The 20,651-nt window shown below is 38.5% G+C and overlaps 2 protein-coding genes across 4 annotated transcripts in view; one reads left to right on the top strand and one right to left on the bottom strand.

The window, feature by feature from the left end:
* Positions 1–20,651, bottom strand: part of LOC105463654 (apoptosis and caspase activation inhibitor) — a 236,116-nt gene that overhangs the window by 118,400 nt on the left and 97,065 nt on the right. The window lies entirely within an intron of this gene.
* LOC105463652 (cholinergic receptor muscarinic 5) overlaps positions 1,419–20,651 on the top strand; it is a 98,859-nt gene continuing 79,626 nt past the window's right edge. The window contains exons 1-3 of one of the 2 annotated variants that reach the window (XR_011606200.1): positions 1,419–2,294; positions 3,265–3,338; positions 4,220–4,737. The gene's annotated coding sequence lies outside the window, so the exon portion shown is untranslated. Of the gene's footprint in view, positions 2,295–3,264; positions 3,339–4,219; positions 4,738–20,651 lie in introns of those variants that run through there. The other variant, XM_011710856.2, reaches the window with a different exon arrangement.

Raw genomic sequence — 20,651 nt, 5'->3', positions numbered from 1 at the left:
AATGCCTATTACCAATGTGTGTCAAGCACCACTATAAAACTAAAATTTACTGCTTTCTCATACATGTTCGTCTAAGTTAGTGTTTAAAATTCTATTGGCTAACAATGAAAGTGTATACTTTGTCTGGATTCTCACTCAGAAAAAACCTACGTAACGACATAGTTTCTGAGACAAAGGAATTTAAAATGAACTGGATATTATATGACTCCAGAGGATTATAGCCAATGTGTTAGGTGTGATAATGCACAGGGTTATGCGAAAAAGTGTCCATACTTTAAAAATATACCTACTAAAGTACGAATAGGTGAAATGAGATATGCTTTAAAATATTTTAGCAAAGAATTGAATCTGACAATTATTGAATCTGGATAATGAGTTTCTGGAGGTTCGTGTATTATTTTTCAGTTTTGTGTAAGTTTGAAATGTTGCATAATAATTTTTTAAATATTTAAAAACATATTGTCTAGATACACTCAAAGAACTCAGGTAGGGAAAAAATGTTTAAATTTAAAATTTAAATTTTAAACTGAAGTGCAATTTTTAAAAATTTGAATTTTAAATATCAAAACTGAAGTGCAAAAATTATGAAATTGACATTTAAAAATCTATTCTTTTATATAGCTAATCTGGATTTCATCTAACTTAAGAAAAAGCTTTAATGAAGACCCTGTTAAAAGTTTGCATCAAATGAGGACTTATAATGCTTTACTCCAAAGCAACAAAACGCAGATGCCCAAAAGATGTATAAAAACAGGCGTGCAATGCCGGGCGTGGTGGCTCACGCCTGTAATCCCAGCACTTTGGGAGGCCGAGGCGGGCGGATCATGAGTTCAGGAGATCCAGACCATCCTGGCTAACACGGTGAAACCCTGTCTCTACTAAAAATACAAAAAAATTAGCTGGGCGCGGTGGCGGGCGCCTGTAGTCCCAGCTACTCGGGAGGCTGAGGCAGGAGAATGGCGTGAGCCCGGGAGGCGGAGCTTGCAGTGAGCCGAGATCGCGCCACTGCACTCCAGTCTGGACTCCATCTCAAAAAAAAAAAAAAAAAACAAACAACAGGCGTGCATTTAGAAAAAAAAAAAAAAGCAGTCTTTTCTCGGCTACAAATGTTTAAAACTCACAGTATACTCTTTCTATCTCAAAGACTTTTAAAAATTACTTTCCATCTTTAGGGAAAACCGAAAGATGAAAAAACAACTCAGCAACATGTCTGTGAATAATGCCTAGCAAAGCTTTAAAAAAAAAAAAAGAAAAAAAAAAAAAAAGCTTCTAGCCAAAAAGACTAACAGGAAAAAATTAACATTTTCAAAAGCATTTTGGAACCTTATTCCAGCTACCTCTGTGCTAAGCCCTCTTTTTCCTCCCAAAATACGTCACTTGGAACTGTCTGTCAAATAACTCTTGCCCATTCTACCTGATCACACTCTGAAGCTGCAGCTTCTCCTGGATTCGCTTCTCAGTGACAAGCTGTTCAAACAGAGAACACCTATCAAAACGAGTATCATCATCTGCTCCTTTCTTTCTTCCTTTCAGGATATACTGCTGTCCAGCAGGGGAAGTAATTAATCAGTTTTTTATGTATGGAAGCGTCATCCCATCAGTTTGCTGTCTGGTTTGAATAGCTCCTATCAGCTCTTCATTCATGCCAAGTACGCTCACCGTCCAGAGACATGATAAAGCCGTACTTCCTTTTGGATTTTTACCTCACTATTCAAAAAACAGTGTACCAGGAGCATGGGTTACAAAAGCATGAGGAGGACAGAAGAAATGCCTTCATCCTCTACAGAAAGGAAGCTGATGGACTGAAAAGTTGGTACGGAGAAAGGAAAGCAAGAGAGTACAAGAACATCCATGCTTCTAGTCCAGATAATGTTTTTTAAAGCAGCTTGATTTGGAAGCGTATGTAATTCTGAAATACGAACAAGCAGAACTTTTCCAGGGGGTAAAATGCATATAGGAACAATCAGGATTTCTCATTGCTGAAGCATTCAATGAATCTTTAATAAGTTCTGAACACTCGAATTGTTTGTGGTCAGATCAACTGCTGTTATCAGATAAAGGCAAAACTCACCCTTCTGGTTCTATAATCCTAGCCCAATGGAGTCTTCATCTACCGCACACTATCCTAACTAATGCTACAGGATTATCAGGAATACAGATATAAAGACACTGCAAGAAATAAAACACTGGCAAAATAAAACATGAAAGGAAAGTAGAGAAGGCATTTCGGGTCTCGAAGCTTACTATTTCCAGCCAGAGTTCAAATTACTGAGCTTCAAACAAACCACTGCCAGGTAAGAATTAATTTTATAACCTTAATTTATATCTTGTCTACTGAAATTAAATCTGCTCGTGCTGTGAATGAGATAGTGGATTTGAATTTCTTGCAACCCTTCCCTAAGCTTTTGCAGATTTAAGCTGAGGTAAACACTTGTTTTTACTTATGGTGCATAAACAAGTCACTCATAACTAGATAATAAAGCATCCAAAACTCTCATTCATTTTTCATTGAATTTGTCTCATCTTTGTCTTTATTTTTATCCCAATTTTATTTAATAGCTTGAAAAAAATGCAAGAAGAGAGCCCTGAACGGTGCATAAGAGCCATTCACAGACAATGTTTACCAACAATATTCAAATGAACTTTGTTTCCCAGAGTACTTGATAAAACAAAGAAAATTAATAAGCATTTTAAATATTTCTATTCATATAAAGGAACAAAAGCTCAATGACTGATTTCTATTGTTAGCAAGAAAAAAAAGCTGTGATGTCATTTCATTCATACTGAAGAAAAATAATCTCTACTAAATCGAGGTATAACATTCTTGTAGGATGGGGCTAATTTATCCTAAAGATACTAGACATTTTTATAACAGACATTTACGAAGACATTTTTCTGATTTAACAAGAAGATAAAAAGATGAAAGATGTCTGGTACCTTAAAACCTCAAAAACTCAGGTCAGTGGTCCAAACTGTAAAATGCAAAGCACTAGTGAAGCCATCAAAGAATTTTAAAAGATACAGTGCCTTTTAGAAATTCCCTAGAAATCACTGCATAATGAGACTTCTAGAGAGACAATCTTAAGCAAAAACAACAAATCAGAATCATCTGATCTTCTTCATCTGATATTTTAATTTCCTACATAGATTTTTAGCAGAAATCCCAAGCACATTGGTTTTCATGTAAGTTTCATTGGAAAACTTAGGTCCAAAGCACCTTATCATAAAGAAGTCCTACAACAATTAATATTTCTATTATCTTAGAAGAGAGGAGACAGGGAAACAAGAGCAAATCACACCTAACTACGGAGATCTTGTGATAATACACGTAATCAGAAGTAAGTATTCAGTACTTGTCTAAAAGTAGTCAAATTAGAAATTCTCTTCCATTTCACTGAATTCTTTCCTTTTTTCAAATTTTAGTTAAGGGAGTAAATTATATGATTCCTTCATGCTTTTCAAGAGTGTCTATAAATAACCTTAAATATCATAAGTCTTTTGCATGAAGTCATTACAGAAACTTACCTGTCATTTTCCAGTTCCAAAGGAAAGCAGCAATTTAATACTTGATTATCTAATATACCAATTTGTTTCAGAGAAAAAACGGTTTATTTAGAAATCTCAAAATACTTCTTATAGTTAAGAGTGGTATTGTTGTTGTTTACCTACACTGAGAAATAGCTGAACCCTTAAGGGTTCTTTTCATCTGTTTCCTCTTTATTATGGTATTACAGTTTGTAAACAGACATGATTCAAAAATATGTAGACATTTTAAATGAAGAATATTAATCAATATTTTAAATTATAATTAAAGATGTTTTAACTAACTTGGACAAAAGTATGAAATTTGTGTTATGCTCAAACAATCTGCTTCCAATAAATAGAATTAAAGGGGGCAGATAACAATATTCCTTAAGCGTTCTGGATTTTATTTACTCATTGTAATGTAAACAGAAACTCATGTCCCACTAATTTGGGGGCGTTGTTTCTATAACTCACCTTCTAATGACAATGGATGGGCAAATGAATACTACCTTGCTCCACTCCAATTTGGTCCTTGTTAGTATCAATCCCAGTGAATTTTCACTTTCTTACCTATCCAAATCAATGCTTTGCTCTACAATAACCCATTCAGAAAAGTGATTATTGAAGTTTCAGTAACAGCTTTCAAAAAAATACCCTACAGCAATTTGGAATAATCTGTATTTTCTTCATGTAGGGTGAAAAAGAAACTGAAAACTGCTTCAAGTTTACATCTCATGGGTACAAATGGATGAGGGATTTTATGCTAGTACCTGAAGATTTGGTTTATTTATAAGAATTTTTCCCTGGTATTGACAGATTTAACAATTAAAGAGATTCTGAACAGTCTTGGGATGTAGTCAATGATCTGCCTCCTTGTTTGTGCAATTTAGGATGTATTTCATTCACACATATTATACAGAAGCATTATATTGTAAAAGTAATGTGATTGTGTATTATTAGTTCCTTTCATAGAAATGGAGCAAATATTCTGGCTGCCATATCCTTATAATAATACCTATTGCTGTATCTTTAAATTCTGGTCATTTTAAATTATCCAAAAGCTGTAAGCTTTTTATTTAAACCATGATAAAATAAAAACAGGCATCTAGGTCAAAATGAACACATCCATTTCGTGTCTGTTGACATAACAATCTTAAAAAGTAATTTTCGTCTGAAATACCAAGCAACATAATTTTGTATATAAAATTAGAAACATACCTAAAATTCATTTTTGTGTGTTAGCATTTAACTTAAAGGGACTGACATTGCATAATATTTTAAATGCATTAAATATATATTTACTTATGTCTTCATTATTATAACTTTAAGTTTTCATAAGGAATTTTTTTCATTCCATTATAATGGCACAGTGTTTCAAGCATAATTCAACCGGGCATTTCAACTAGCCAATATACTGGTTCCTCATTATGGTGAATTTTCTTTATGAAGTGACCAAATTTGAATAAGGATGTGGTTCACCATGAACATTCATCTCCTCTCCAGCTTCTTCCTGCTGAGAGAGAACAATCTTTGGTTTGTGACATCACAATCTGTGACTGGGAAGTGGCTCTGATATCAAACAGATGATTACATGCTTTCAGTGTGAACTAGCTGAAAGAGAGATGTAAGCACTATTATTTCAAGTCATATCACCAAGACACTAAAGAGATGCATGACAGGAACTGAATTAGAGAAAGATGCTTTTATTGCATTTGTCACTTTTTCAGCATCAACTATTAAGACAAAAGTACCATCTCACAGTTTTCTTCATTAATAATTCAAAAGTGGGAGTTAACATCATGTTGGTTAAATTCACAGACCATGATAAAATGGGAGTAAGGAAACTACCAGTAAGCAAGCAGGCAGTCATGAAAGAGGCCCCTAGAGAACTGAGGAATAGATGCAAAATTTCACCTTGGTTCAAGGAGAAATACTGATGCTACTCAGAAAACTGAAAAATTACCAAAACACCCAAAATGGAAAAGACAGTGTCTCTGAATGAGAAAGAGATCCCTAAATATAGATTATAAAGTGATCCCATGACATAGATTAATTAGTATCTGACACATGGACTAGTATGAGGTCAGGGAGGGGGCTGGTTAACACCTTTCTTAAAAAGCATGGATTAAAAAAAAAAAAAAACAGAAAAAATAAACAAAAAAAACAAAGGACTCTCTTTAGCAAAACTACTGTGTGTACAAATATTTGTAAAAAATAAATTCAGGAGTTGGGGTTCAATAAACGAAACAAAAATGAAAGCTCCTTTTACAAACACATAGGCATATACAGACCTCTTTTTGTAATCTTTGTTTGCAACAGTAGCCAAAGGACAAAGCTGACCAACTAATCTTCCACACTGAACACACGTGCAGTCTGTCTTTTAATTAGTGGCAATACCCTGATTCACAGTAGCAGTCATTTGTGATTGACCCTCCTAGACTCAGAGCCTATACAAAGATGATGTGTAAAAAATACAGTAACGGCCGGGCGCGGTGGCTCAAGCCTGTAATCCCAGCACTTTGGGAGGCCGAGACGGGTGGATCACGAGGTCAGGAGATCGAGACCATCCTGGCGAACACAGTGAAACCCCGTCTCTACTAAAAACTACAAAAAAACTAGCCAGGCGAGGTGGTGGGCGCCTGTAGTCCCAGCTACTTGGGAGGCTGAGGCAGGAGAATGGCGGGAACCCGGGAGGCGGAGCTTGCAGTGAGCTGAGATCCGGCCACTGCACTCCAGCCTGGGCGGCAGAGCGAGACTCCGTCTCAAAAAAAAAAAAAAAAATACAGTAACAACTCCACGCATAATTACAAGTCAAGCTGAAGTCTCATTATCTACAGTTACACAGATTTCTTGATCAGTGGTGTGCAGAGAATTCATAAAGCATTTATTCAGTCCTATGTACTGGTTCACTACAACCAATGGATTATTCAACAGTTGTTTAAGGATCTGACATTCTCTGTTTTTCATATTGAAATTATTAGTGAAATAACTCAAGAATCTGGGCCAATCAGAAAACACTGCCACTTTTGTAGACATTGTTTGACGTCACACTGTTGTCATCACCAGATTATGTGGGCCTTCTTATTTCCTGATTATCACTATAGAAATGTAGCACTGAATAATGTGTTCTTTAAGAAGCGAAAGCCAGAGATGATTTCCAGTTCAGTTATCAACTAAAAATCCAAAGCTATTTATAGAATTTGTTGGTACAGTAACCTAGAAAGCTGTTGGTATAAATCTATCAGGCTCGGTGTATAACATGGTACAACTCTTAACACTTAATATTTCATCAACTTCCCTTCATTTGTGTTGCAAAGACAGTCCGCTACATGCAGTAACTTCTGGTAATACCTACAGAGGAGCTTCTCATGCCTAGGAACATCCACAACACTTTGAGGATATTTCTTTTATAACACCTTGTCAGACTACATTGAAAACCTATTTATGGCCAAGTGCAATGACTCACACCTGTAATCCCAGTACTCTGAGAGGCCAAAGCAGGAGGATCGCTTGAGGCCAGGAGTTCGAGACCCGCCTAGGCAATATAGCAAGACTCCATCTCTATAAAAAATTTAAAAGTTAAAAAAATAAGAAAATCTATTTATATAGTTGTCTCACATATGAAATTGCATTTTTCATGGTTGAGGGCCTTAAGAATAAAGACCACATCTGATTTATCTGTCTATTCCCAAGGTAAGCTCAGGACTAGTTAATCAATAGATGTGTTAAATGAATGTGAAAATGTATCTTAATGCATCTTAATGCATTATTCATGTACCCTGAGCATCTATGCTCACCCCAACACACATGTTGATGAATTCTAGACTGATGCTGGCCTATCTTAATGCATTCTCAGGTACAATCTCAAACAGGCAGAAGAATAGTGATCCTAAAATATACCTCAGCTACGTTTCACTGATAATGGGCAAGTAGGTAACTGCAGAAAAGTCTAATGAAGGAGCCTTTTGAAGTAGTTTATACTGAAATAATAGCTATAATGAGATAATATCTGTTAGGGATATTATATGATATTATGAGGTATGCAAATACAGAATAGCAAATTTATCCCTTATCCTTTTGCTCTATTTGACATATGGAAATCATGTTTGCTATACTACACTGTGATCAAGAATTTCATCGATAATCCAAAAGGATCTAAATTGGTCGTGCTATTAAAAAGTGACTTCAGGGGAATTTGAATAAGTAGTTTGCAAATGAAATTGAAGAGATACTACAATCATCTTTCTGCTCAAAGACAAGTGGAGAAAGTGACACACGTAAAATCTTACATTTATTCTACTGGATGCTCTCCCTGCCCCCTCTCCCTCTTTCACTCTCTGTGAGGAATGAATCTTTACAAGTTACCTATGTTATATCTCCCCAAGTCATCTCTTCTCCCAATGAGAACAATACAATATACCAACAATGGTGATTTCTTTAACAGCAGGGACAAAGGCTAAAGGACTATGCTGTGCCTCAACCCCTATGATAGAAATTAAAGTAGCAGAGTGTTGAAGTAGGCCAGCATCACTCTAGAATTCATCAACATGTGTGTTGGGGTGAAGGCAGCTATAGTCTGAAGATGCTCAGGGTACATGAATAATGCATGCACACGTCCTCACAGAAATCTGTGATTTGATGTTGGTGTGCACAACTTAAGATTTTGAGCTTTGGGCCGGGCACGGTGGCTCACGCCTGTAATCCCAGCACTTTGGGAAGCCGAAACCGGCCAACATGGTGAAGCCCCGTTTCTAATAAAAATACAAAAATTAGCCAGGTGTGGTAGTGCACGCCTGTAATGCCAGCTACTTGGAAGTGGAGGCCGGAGAATTGCTTGAACCCAGGAGATGGAGGTTGCAGTGAGCCAAGATTGCACCATGATACTCCATCCTGGGCAACAAGAGTGAAACTCTGTCCCAAAAGAAAAAAAAAAAAAAAAAACAGATTTTGAGCTTTGACATCCTATCATGTTTTCAGCCATATTCCTTCTTTCAAACAACATCTTAGATAAAATGTCAAGTTATAAGACATATAAGAGCGGATCTGCCCTGGTTGGGTTGAGATAGAAAGCTTAGAGCCCGCGGGTCCCCGTCTCACCCCATCTTTCATATGCTCTCCCCTCCACACACTTCTTGGACACCCTCTAAGATATATTTGTTGTAATTGTTCTGCCATCTAGAGGATTCACAAAGGTATTCTTCTCCGTTTTAATGCATGTTTTTGATTCTGTATAGACACTGCCAAATACTCTAATCTAAAATTCCTGGTATATGTCAAGCAATAGTATTTTCTAGACCAAGAAGGCACAGGTTGCAAAACAGTGCTACTTAGCTATGCAGAATGCTACTCAATTATTCTGTTGCCTAAACATTGATCGACCAACCAAGACCTAGGATTCGGATAAATTATAAGTTGATTTTAAAAAGGACCAAACATCTATAATGTGGGTTGGAATATTCCAGAAGTAACTAAAATTAACAAAATCTCAGAAAATTATCATTTGCAATCAAGAAAGCATAGAAACAAAAAGTGAGAATTTGTTATAATAGAACTCAGAATTCAGTGTGAGAAAACAACAGAATTTGTTAGCATGGTGGCTCACGCCTATAATCCCAGCACTTTGGGAGGCCGAGGCAGGTGAATCACGAGGTCAGGAGTTCGAGACCAGCCTGACCAACATGGTGAAACCCCCATCTCTACTGAATATACAAAAATTAGCCGGGCGTGGTGGCGCATGCCTGTAATCACAGTTACTTGGGAGGCTGAGGCAGAAGAATCACTTGACCCTGGGCAGCGGAGATTGTGCCACTGCATTCCAGCCTGGGTGACGGAGTGACTCTGTCTCAAAAAAAAAAAAAAGAAAGAAATACCAGGTCCCTTGTGTAATATTCTAATATTCTTTCACCTAACATTATGCCAAACACTGGAGTTGTCTTGAGTTGTTTCCAGGTTTGTGAACTCTGCAATTTACTCGCATTTGCAAGTGAGATGGGACTCAAGTATTTAAGCTTCAACCTCCATATATAACTAAATATTATAACCAGCAGGATATATTGGGTAAAGTCAACTTTTAAAAGAGGAAATATGATCTTCCATCCAAAAAAGCCATGTTTCAATTATTATGACATAGTATTTATATTACAACTTATTCATTCACATTCAGTGATCACCTCCAGCACTGTCCTATTCACTAAGGAATTCTCACAACTATTCATCCAAAATCTCAAATGATTCCTGCTTTGAGGCCAATCTCCTAAGTGAGCAATGACATTTTTTCTCTAAAATACTTTAAAATATTTTCAAATGTATTCTTGAGATTCCATTTTAAGTACTGAGTTATTTTAAACCAACAACCAATACTCATGTACTTATTACACAGCTTTAACAAATATAAATTTCTGACACTCCTGCATCATATTTTTTATGGCCTCTCTGTAAATGGATCTGGGAAGAAAAACTCCAGTAGACAACACACCTTTATTCTATAAGTGTATCAGGAACTGGTTAAAATTTATATATCTTTATTTAGGCTTTTTAAGTATCAGGAATAGGACCTTCTGTAGGCATAATTATACATCTCCATTAAAAATATTTTAAATAAATGTAAACAGCAAGACAGAAACGAAAAAATTTTTAACATGAATTTCTTGTACCTTTCCTGTCTCAGACATCCAGGTGAACTTCTGAAACAAACATCCTAGGCATAGAAACATAAGCTACTTTATTTTTCTATGCCTTCTCTTCCCACCCCTGAGTCAACCAGCCTCTTGTGGGATAGTGACATCCTGGATAGAAGTAAAATAATCAAAATTACTGGGTCCCTTGGGAAGGAGACCAATTCCCAGCAGTGATTCCTTATATAGAAAAGAGATAGCTAAACTCATGGTCAACATGGCATGAACTAGGTATGGCAAGGTTAATATCTTGTATAGAAAAAGAATTTTTAGCTTAAATTGGTACCAAGGAGATAGGAAGGTTGAAAGGCTCTCTGTCTCCTAACAAAATCCACACTACCTTTTTTTAGCAACAAAATAAACAAAAACCACAAAAAAACACATTTCAAGGGAACACAAAAAGCTGGAGTTCTTACATGAGACAGGCAAGCTGGCCTTCAGGATAACAAGAACGAGCTCCACTACTCTTACTCTAAGACACTGTTTCTCATATACTGGCAGGATAGAAAGATCATCTGATTAGCACTTCAACAAAGCAGAAGATGAGACAGATTCAAACAAATCCTCCCCTTATCATCTCTTCCTACACTCTCTTACCTTTATTTACAAGTACATAAAATACTGCGTATTACAATGAATTCCGGTTTCATACCTTGACGTTCTCTTGTGTTAGGAGGCTATGACAGCGTGCTTTGATTCAGGCTGTTGTATCCCAGCCTCGTGGCCTCACTGAGCACCATTCTTATGCTTGCTCTCCTCCAAGGACACTTTGGAAGAAAGGATGGTACATACATATTTTCCTTCTCATTACAGCCCTATGTCTGTGTCTGTGAAATTTTGAACCTTGAAATTCTTTGACTATTTCTACAAGTGAAGAATCAAAGGTTCTCTGTTATACTCTAAGTTTCCAATAATATGGTCTCAGAGCAAGTAAGTCCTCCCTGGTAAAAACAGCCAGGTTTGAATTAGAAAGGACTATTTCAGGCCAGGTGTGGTAGCTCACCCCTGTAATTCTAACACTTTCGGAGGCCAAGGCAGGAGGATCACTTGAGCCCAGGAGGTCAAGGCTGCAGCAACCTGTGATTACACCACTGCACTCCAGCCTGGGTGACAGAACGAGCCCTGTCAAAACAGAAAAAAGAAAAAGAAAAGAAAAGAAAAAGAAAAAGAGAAAAGGAAAAAGAAAGGAAGAAAAGGAAGAGAGGGAGGGAGGAAGGGAGGAATGGAAGATGGAGGGAGGAAGGGAGGAATGGAAGATGGAGGGAGGAAGACAGGGAGGAAGGGAGGGAGGAAGGGAGGGAGGGAGGGAGAGAGGGAGGGAGGGAGGACCAATTCAAAAGTCACTATGCCTAAATAAAACTATTTTAAAAACATAGAAATTCAACCAGAAAACCTTAGCGATCCAAGTACATGAAGAAAGAGGAAATTTCTCTCTAGGCAGAACCAATGCAGACAGGCTGTTCTGAACAAAGTGACACTTATGTATTACTTATATTTCCTGAGCACCCTCTGAACATGTGTGGTACTAAACTATGGCAAACCCACTGTAGACACAGGAAGTCTCTTGAGTGAGAAAAAAAAAGAGCGGGGGAGTACATTTAATTGGAAATAAAACACCAAAAGAAAATTAAAGTGTACAGGCCGGGCACGGTGGCTCATGCCTGTAATCCCAGCACTTTAGGAGGCTGAGGGAGGATCACCTGAGGTCAGGAGTTCAAGACCAGCCTGACCAACATGGTGAAACCCTGTCTCTACTAAAAATACAAAAATTAGCCGGCATGGTGGCAGGCACCTGTAATCCCAGCTACTCGGGAGGCTGAGACAGGAGAATGACTTGAACCCGGGAGGCGGAGGTTGCAGTTAGCTGAGCTCACGCCACTGTATGCCAGCCTAGGTGACAGAGCGAGACTAGGAAGGAAGGAAGGAAGGAAGGAAGGAAAGAAGGAAGGAAGGAAGGAAGGAAGGAAGGAAGGAAGGAAGGAAGGAAGGAAGGAAGGAAGGAAGGAAGGAAGGTAGGTAGGTAGGTAGGTTAAAGTGTACAAATTCTTCCCCAAGAGTTTGAGAAAAATAGAATTCGGCGTTACTTTTTCCCTTTCCCATGGTTCCTACACCCAAAAAATATTAGGAGGATATATTAATAAATCACAAACTTAGAAGAAACCAGAGAGTAATGTTCACTTTCACCCTGAGGTCCCAAGTCTAACAAGAACAAACATGTGAAAAATGGACAGAGGAAAGAGATGTATGTCCATGCCACGCAAGAGTAAGGAGTAGGGGAAACAGAACAAGATAAATCAAAAAACAGACAATAAATAGGACTTACTGGCTCATATAATGCTCCAGGTTTCTTTCTCATCCTGTTTAGAAAGGTTTATGTACTTGAGAATATTCCACATTTTAAGTCTATTCTAATAAAGAACCCTCTACTTCCTCTCTGCATATCAATTTGATTAGAGCTTACCCCAAAGGACACAACCACAGAGGAGTCACCTCGTAAACCCCTCTTCACAATAAAAATTGGAATTTAAATGGGTATCTAGGCTATTATTTAAAGACTGCACTGTTGCCCGGGCACGGTGTCCTATGCCTGCAATCCCAGCACTTTGGGACGCTAAGGCGGAAGGATTGCTTGAGCCCAAGAGTTTGAGACCAGCCTGGGCAATATGACAAAACCCTGTCTCTATAAAAAAAATACAAAAATTAGCCAGGCATGCTAGGGTGTGCTGTAGTCCCAGCTACTCAGGAGGCTGAGGTGGAAGGATCACGTGAGCCCAGGAGGTCGAGGCTGCACTCCAGCCTGGGCAACAAAGCCAGACCCTGTCTCAAAAACAAACAAATAAAACTGCACTATTTATGAACCTACAGAAAACACTCTTATCTGAGCAATTCATCTCCAACAAATACTTGTGTGGCCTTAAGTTAAACCTCAACCTTTATGAGCCTCGGTTTCCTCATGTAAAAAATAAAAGATTTGGACCAAATGTTATCTAATACCGTTTTCAGAATGAACATTCTATAACGTTCCTGAAGAGAGACAAAAGACACGAATGGTTCAAAACATATCAACTTTATTCAACTGAGAGAAGTTGGTTTGGCATCCTCAGGAATCTTAAAGGACACATGTAGAGAAACACAAAGGAGCTCCAGTGGTCAAGAAAAATGTAATGCATATATGCCTATATATTTTTCTTGTATTGACTGCTGGTTAATTAGAATAGCATGAGCAATCCAAGAGATTCAAGATCGGTATTAGAGAAAATTATTCACATGAACACTAACTTGTTTTAGCTATGAATTTGTTAAATCTCCATTTTCTGGGTTTTAAAAAATAATCAGCTCACTTTTTCACTATGATTTTAAAGGAAAAAAAAAAGAATGAGGATAACAAGGGAGAAGATTTAAGACATCCTGGTTGAATCCATGATATTGTTTAACATTATCTCACAGTAAACTAATACGGTTCAGAGCAACTAGGCACAGAAGAAATAGGTACAAGGAAACCAAACACGTAGAGCTGAAGACACATTGAAGTATGTAAGTATGTCAGGAGCAGCAAGTTCTTATTTAGGAATGATACTGTATAGCTGACAGACATGCACACTCCCACACAGACAAGATTTAACAACATCATTCTGTTAGCAGCACACCTTTCAAGAATCATTGCACTGGTAATGTCTTAACTTGAGAAGACCTCAGTGTGACAGCCTGCTCTAAAATGATTCCACCTTACCTGTGGCATTACTTACACAAGGCTGTTCTATACTGTCCCACACATGAACACTCCCAATGTGCTGCCTCCCAGGCAACACTTCCTCTGATTTCTCTTGTTGTGGGCTGATGACCATAGATGACATGAGCACAAACTACGAAAAAGATACATGTATGGGTATCCTGGAAGAGCAGGCAAGGCATAAATGAGTATATTAAAGCCTTGGGCATTACAACAGGTAGTCAGGTACGCACATAGGAAAGAAAAGGGAGTGACACACAGAAAAGAGAAGCAAGGGTCTAAAGATAAACCTGCTCCACAACTTGGCCCATTTATCATTACCTGTACACAGAGAACCCCAAATTACTTCTTGCTCTAAGTAGAGTGTAGGCAAGTACCTTAACTAGTTCCCAAATCCCATGTATACCATATGCAAAACATTATCAACAAGAGTATGAAAAGTACTAACTTGCAATACCGTTCAGATTTCAAAATATAATGGAAAAAAATATAGCTAAATGTAGCCTATCCTAAAAATCATATCACTAGAGCCTCCAATCAGAACTCAAAAAAAGATTAACATAGAATTCAGAAACACTCTGCAAGTAAAAACTTTCTCACTTTAAAACAGAGATCATCAAATTGAAAAAATGCTGTGACGTGCTGAGGTCACACTGAGCTTTTATAAAAATATACAATCACAACTTGGTTCCAAGACTCCCCCAGTTTTGGGCAACAACCCCTCTTAATTTTTTCTCAAAATTGTGGAGAGAAAATATCTGAATTAAGAAATCCAAAAGGTAATGTGAAAAATATTAACAATGATGCCTTATCAATTTTCCTAAAAAATATGAAGCAGATGAATTTCATTTTACTTTCAGCATGCACGGCTTGTAACACATAATTATCTTTTTGCTTAATTATTAGCAGTCAAGAAAAACTCATTTCCATGTTAGCACTCCTGCGTACTAATACATTTTTTCCAGATTTTTCAGTTTAAAGAAAACAGGTAGCAAGAGTATTGCTCCCATTGTCATGACCAGATCAAAAGGCACCAAACTAAACAACATAACTAAGTTTTTTTTAAGTAGCCAAAAGCTTTCTTCTTTTAACAGATACTAAAAATGGGGGGAAGGGGAGGAAACGCAAGTATTCCCAAACAATGAAATGGCTCATTTTCTATACAATATACCAAAAGGGCCTACTGCTGCACAGCCAACTGTATGCATACCACAGAGGACGAGAGTGCAATATAAAGAAGAGTTATGGGTTTTAGAATCAGATTGAAAGGAATTCACACTGCAGTTCCATTACATACTAGTTATGTGATCTTAAGTTACCTAACTTCCTTGAGCTTAATTTAACTCATCCACAAAATTGTCTAATACTAACACTGAAGGGCTAATTTGAACTTAAATAAAATGTATACAAAATACCAAATATCTAGCCAGGTACTCTATAAATAAGAGTTTTGGTTTTTGTTTGTTTGTTTGTTTGTTTTTGAAACAGAGTCTCGCGCTGTTGCCCAGGCTAGAGTGCAGTGGCGCGATCTTGGCTCACTGCAACCTTCACCTCCTAGGTTCAAGCAATCCTCCTGCCTCAGCCTCCCTAGTAGCTGGGACTACAGGTGCATGTCACCATGCCCTGCTAATTTTTTTTTTCTTTTTTTTTTTAGTAGAGACAAGGTTTCACCACGTTGGCCAGGCTGGTCTTGAACTCCTGACCTCAGATGATCCGCCTGCCTCGGCCTCCCAAAGTGCTGGGATTACAGGCATGAGCCACCACACCCAGCACTAAATAAGAGTTATTTTAACATATTTGTTAACACCTACATCTCTTCTGCCCTCTGCCCCCAACAAATTAAGTCAACCTAATTCAGAGGTTGGCCGTAATGCATTTTTCAGCAGTGCTGCCTTCTCAATTTCAAATTCCTATAAGATCACACCCTCTCCCATCCCAACCCAAACCCTAGTAATGACCTCAAGAATTACCAAATGCTCTGCCAAAAATAAAAATTAAGGAAAAAGTAAATGGAAGCATTTCTGACAATACTACTAAAATATTTTCTGGAGCAAAGCAATAATATATGGTTGAGAGGCCAAATCTCAGTCCCAATGGTCAAATTCAATTTGATTGACTGCTATTAACTCAGCACTGCCACATCTTGATCGTTTTTAAGATTTTACAATTTTTTTAAATGCTACAAGTGTGTACCCATATCTAGCACTGCACCAAATACTACCACTTCTGAGTCAAAATTTTTGAATTTAGTAATGAAAACAAGAATTTGCTACGTTATGGCATTTCCAAGAACAACAGTAAGGAATGTGGTTATGTTGTACATCCAAACACCATGATGTTTTTTCCCCTTATGAATCTAAAAACACATTAACCACATTCTCTCTCTGGACCAGGCCATCTGGACACCACCCCCAAGGCAACAAAGGCTACCTTAGAATTATCCCAACTTCTGAGGGAGATCAGCCAAATGGTTAGCATGTCCTGGGATGACTGTTGGATCACCGGGACATGCCTACTTCTGTTGGGATAATTTTTGAAAGACTGCACCTCTTAACTGCATGGACCATGACTGTCTCTTGCACAGGAAGCACAACATTAAGGCAGGTTTTTCTAAGCAATGGATTTTAGACATGGATATATAAATCACTTGGGATATAGCTAACCATATACATATATGTCCATACTGTGTGTGTGTATGTGTGTGTGTGTGTGTGTATATATATGTATGTATGTATGTATATATATGGCTTCTTACTTGGTAAGCAACAAATGACAAAAGATAAAATAAGCTTTTTGTAACTGATTAATGAGAAAGAAATTAAAATCAATTATTGATGTTTCACCTTGTTTTACAAATGTACCCTCATTAACCCCATTCAGTTAATATAAATGCTTCCACTCTTCAAAGAAATTGACAGAAGGTTCAATGACACAAGAATAGCACCATTTATAATATAGATAGCTCTGCAGTAAAGCATAAATAAAAAGGTCAAGTATTTAGTCATTATAACTTGACCTCTTGTCCAAGGCAATCTCGGCTTCATTCAGAGAGAACTAGTTCCACTGAACTTTTAAGGAAAAACAGTATCTTTGCATAGCCTCAAAATATTATTTACTGTCATTGTATTTAACACATGCCCAGAAATTCCTCCTTCCATGGATGAAGCTTACTCCCATCGTTTTGAGTGCGAGCGGGACTTAGTGACTCGCTGCTAGTGAACAATAAATGGAAAGGGAAAAACAGGAAGTTTACAGGGAGAAACCTGACAGAGGTTTCTAAGCGGTAACTAAGAGGTAACTACGTGATCAGAGTTAACATCATCAGCAGTAAGGCCTACAAATATTTTGTGTCCACTGACATGATCCAACAAGAAAGGTACATCGTCTTAGGGTATTCTCCTCCAGAATCCATAAACTAAGCCTCATCATGAAAAATAAAAATAAAAATAAGAAAAACCCAAATTAAGGGACATTCTACAATATGGTCTACTCTTCAAAAGTGTCAAGTTCAGAAAAGACTAAGAAACTGTCACAAATAAGAAGAGACTAAGGAAATACAAAGAATAAATGCAATGGGGTATCCCAAGTTAGAAGAGAAAAAGGACATAAGTGGAAAAAACTGGAGAAATGCAAATAAAGTCTGTGGTATACCAATGTTAATTTCTTCATTTTGATAAAGATATCATGGCTATATAAAATAATAATATTAGGGGAAGCTGGGTAGAAGGTACATGGAAACTCGCTGTATTATCTTTGTAACTCTTCTGAAAAATCTAAAAAGTATTAGAAAATAAAAAGTTCACAAAATAAGTAATTGGACCATAATGTCATTTAGTATTAAGTTAATCTACATACAAGATATTCTGCAAACTCAACCACTTTCCTCACCTGTTAGAATAGATTCATGGTAGGTTTTTTGTTTGTTTTTCATCTTTTGGATTTTTTTTCTTTTTTTGAGACGGAGTTTCACTCTTGTTGCCCAGGCTGGAGTGCAATGGCGAGATCTCCGCTCACTGCAACCTCCACCTCCCTGGTTCAAGTGATTCTCCTGCCTCAGCTTCCCGAGTAGCTGGGATTAGAGGCATGCTCCACCACAGCTGGCTAATTTTGTATTTTCGGTAGAGACAGGGTTTCTCCCTGTTGATCAGGCTGGTCTCGAACTCCTGACCTCAGGTGATCCATCCGTCTTGGCCTCCCAAAGTGCTGGGATTACCGGTATGAGCCACCGCGCCCGGCCTATTCATGGTAGGTTTCTACATGAGTTGCTTTTCATTGAAAAACAAGCATGTTCCCAGGACTTTGGTCTTTAAAAATGAGACAAACTTTAAGAGCAAACATAAGGAACCTGTGATGCAGTAAATCACACCCAATAACCACAAATAACAGTTCACTCACTCATTGAGCAAGCTCTGTCATCACGAACCATGTGACATGTCCTGTGTCATACACTAACAATGAAAAGATCTCCCCTCAATAGATGAACCCACCAATATCTTCACCTTGAGAGCAGTGGAATCAGAAAAGCCTCCTGACCTTGACCAGCTGAACTGGGTACCTTCCCTGGGTTATCCCACAGCACTCTGTACCCGCCACGCTGAACTGTATTTGTTGGTTTCCTCACATCTAAATCACCTCACAAGAGATATGTGCCAATAACTATGCAGGGTCTGAGATTCCACCCCATCTGTAAGCTGACAGGTTAGCCTGTTACTGTTTCACGGGTGCTAGCAGAAGACACGAGACACCTGGGCCAGAGACAAAGCTGTCTCTGGCAAAAGCAGTAGTCAAACCTCATGTTAATTTTTGTTGGTTCCTCATCGCCCCCGTCTCAAAGTGGTAATTCAAAGAGTCCTGTACATGCTGTGGGCTTTGTCACAGGGAAGGAACACTGAGCTGAGTGTTCCTTTGTGATCTGAGAGGAACACTGAGCTGAGTGCACGCCCTCAGCTCAGCGTTCCTTCCAGTAAGTGAGTAAGTTCCTTGAGCAAGTGGAAGCAGCCTGGGGGAGATATGACGTCATCCCTCAGGGTTGCTTGCTGAAAACACAACTGTGAGAAACACAGAGAAGGAGCAGTCAGAGCCTTGCATTCTTGACATACCCACCAGGAGCAGTCTGGGCCACTGCACTTCAGCTCTCCCAACAATATTCTGAAAGACAAGGGCCGGGCGCGGTGGCTCAAGCCTGTAATCCCAGCACTTTGGGAGGCCGAGACGGGCGGATCACGAGGTCAGGAGATCGAGACCATCCTGGCTAACACGGTGAAACCCCGTCTCTACTTAAAAAATACAAAAAAAAAAAAAAAAAACTAGCCGGGCGAGGTGGCGGGCACCTGTAGTCCCAGCTACTCGGCAGGCTGAGGCAGGAGAATGGCGTGAACCCGGGAGGCGGAGCTTGCAGTGAGCTGAGATCCGGCCACTGCACTCCAGCCTGGGTGGCAGAGCGAGACTCCGTCTCAAAAAAAAAAAAAGACAGACAGGCAGTGTGTGACAGGCATTTCTGTACCTTCCGCACTTGGCATGGTGCATGATACACCTGATTCCTTAGCGTTTGGTAACTAAGTACCTATAAGCTAGAAATCTTAAGTTTGAAGCCAAAGACTACTGTTCCCAATTCTGCGACCATGTACACAGTCACTTAATCTTTTTAAGCTTCATTCTATTAATTTCTAGGAAATGTTCAAAAATAGAAGTTCAAGAAATGTTCAGTGAAAGAACTATCTCTGAGGATTCTTCTCTAATACTGAAAGGTTCGTGATTCTCTCAACGGCAGAATGCCAGAAATTCCAGGTGCCTGATATCGCTCTGACAAATCTGACTCACACAGCATTCCCCCATGGAGGGAGAAATTCATGACGACATAACACATTTAGGATTCTATTAAGGTGATTTTTGTTTCTCGGGGTTATTCATGAAAACCCCACAGTTCACTGGAAATTTTTATAAACTCTTTACAAACACAAGGCAGAAGACTCCACAACTACAGAATTTTAAAGGTAAATATAAAACCACATTAAGTATCTGCTTAGCTAGAAAGTAAGAGGTGAAGAAAGCAAGCTTTCTGAAACTTCATGATTTTAAAAAACCAGCAGTACCATTATTAAAGACAATATTTCCCTTCATGTGCAATACACAGGATATAACAGATCATGACCATAAGGCTCTATATCAGGTTCGTTTTTTTGTTGTTGTTTTTTTTTTGAGATGGAGTCTCGCTTTGTCGCCCAGGCTGGAGTGCAGTGGCACAATCTTGGCTCACTGCAACCTCCGCCCCCCAGGTTCAAGCGATTCTCCTGCCTCAACCTCCCGAGTAGCTGGGACTACAGGCACCCACCACCACGCCCAGCTAATTTTTGTATTTTTAGTAGAGACAGGGTTTCACTGTGTTAGCCAGGATGGTCTCAATCACCTGACCTTGTGATCTGCCCACCTTGGCCTCCCGAAGTGCTGGGATTACAGGTGTGAGCCACCGCGCCCAGCCCAGGTTCTTTTCAAGTGCTAAATAAACAGATAAAATATAGATTTACTTTTCCAAGAGGAATTATCACCACGGGTTATGAAAAGCAGTATGTTGACATCCTCACCACTCAATGCCACTAAATTAAACAGTATATATTCATAATTCATTAGCATTAATTCCATTCTCAAGTCACTGAAAATTCTGAGACCAATGTAGTATTCTCACAACAAATCATGTGAGGATATTCTTTCCATCCCACTCCACA

This window comes from Macaca nemestrina, chromosome 7 (genome assembly GCF_043159975.1).
Source record: "Macaca nemestrina isolate mMacNem1 chromosome 7, mMacNem.hap1, whole genome shotgun sequence".
Classification (NCBI taxonomy): domain Eukaryota; kingdom Metazoa; phylum Chordata; class Mammalia; order Primates; family Cercopithecidae; genus Macaca; species Macaca nemestrina.
Note: the sequence above shows the minus strand (reverse complement) of the source record. Positions and strands in the feature narration are given on the sequence as shown.